Source organism: Kogia breviceps, chromosome 5 (genome assembly GCF_026419965.1).
Source record: "Kogia breviceps isolate mKogBre1 chromosome 5, mKogBre1 haplotype 1, whole genome shotgun sequence".
NCBI classification, from domain to species: Eukaryota; Metazoa; Chordata; class Mammalia; order Artiodactyla; family Physeteridae; genus Kogia; species Kogia breviceps.
Genome location: NC_081314.1, coordinates 1031135 through 1032486, shown reverse-complemented (window position 1 = coordinate 1032486; position 1352 = coordinate 1031135). Strand labels below are relative to the sequence as shown.

General features: G+C 48.0%; 1 pseudogene; it reads left to right on the top strand.

Annotated features, from left to right (window-relative positions):
• Positions 1 to 361: 361 nt before the first annotated feature.
• Positions 362 to 1147, top strand: LOC131757583 (protein lin-28 homolog B pseudogene; annotated as a pseudogene).
• The last annotated feature ends 205 nt before the right edge of the window (positions 1148 to 1352 follow it).

Here is a 1352-nt window from a genome sequence, read left to right as displayed (position 1 = left end):
CCTGAGGTATGAGAAGTCTGTGAAATGCAGGAGAAGTGTTTCAGAGATTCAGTCTATTGGTAATAAGAAACTATGGCTTATGAATTAGAATTAAGGATTTGAGGAGAACAGAGAAAAACGCACTTGGACTTAGGTTGCTTTTGAAAAGAAAACAACAACGAAGAATCTGTACATTCGCAGGAGCAGTAACTGACGATTGACTGGAACACTGGATGCGGGTGCCTTACGAGGATTTGTACTCCAAAACAAATTTTTTTTTTTAGCTGCACATTGATAAATATTGAGTGTTTTCGAGTAATATCTTACAGAATGTATTTAGAGTCTTCATTGCGGAAATTTCTTAAATGTTCTTCAGAAGACAATGAGGTCATTCAACCAGGTTTCATCAGCCCCAGGCGGGGCAAGCAAAGGTGGTGGAGAAGAAAGAGCCCGGGAAGCTGCCAGAGCAGGCAGAGGAGGAATCCCAGATTTTGCATGGAACTGGCCACTGTGAGTGGTTCAACGTGTGAATGGGATTTGGTTCATCTCCATGGTATAAACCGAGAGGGAAGCCCCGTGGATATTCTAGTTGATGTGTTTGTACACGAAAGCAAATTATTCATGGTAGGATTTAGAAGCCTGAAAGAAGGAGAACCAGTGGAATTCACATTAAAAAAATTTTCCAAAGGCCTTGAATCAATATGGGTAACAGGACTGGTGGGAGCCCCTGTTTAGGAAGTGAGAGAAGACCCAAAGGGAAGACACTACAAAAAAGAAAACCCAAAGGAGACCGATGCTACAACAGTGGTGGCCTTGATCGTCATGCTAAGGAATGTAGTCTAGCTCCTCAGCCAGAGAAGTGCCATTGCTGTCAGAGCATCACGCACATGGTGGCGAACTGCCCTCACAGAGCTGGATGCAGCCGCCCTCCTGTTCTCAGGAAAGACCGGAAGCAGAGCCCCAGCCGCGCACTGCGTGGACGTTCCCTCGAGAGGTGGCGGGCGGGCACGGCTGTCCGTCGCCACCGTTTCCTCAGGAGGCGAGGTCCGAGGTCTCCGAGTGGCCAGGCCCGCCACCTGCAGAAGCTTCCTCCCCAGAGTCAGCCGCAGCGCCGGAAGAGCGAAGCAAAACGGGGCCTTCCGTTCAAAACCATGACCCTTGCTCTTAACGTATCGTTTGCTCGCCCCGGTTGGGAAGTCTACCTCATGCAAGTACAGGGGAACAGTATTGCACAAACAGCAGCTGACCTGGGATTTTTAACTCCTTGAGGAACAGTGAATTTTTTTAAACGGACAAATCACTCTAAGTAAATTACCTTTGAGCAGGGTGTCATGTGTCACGTGACTCAGAGGATGCGATGCTCTGTGTATCTG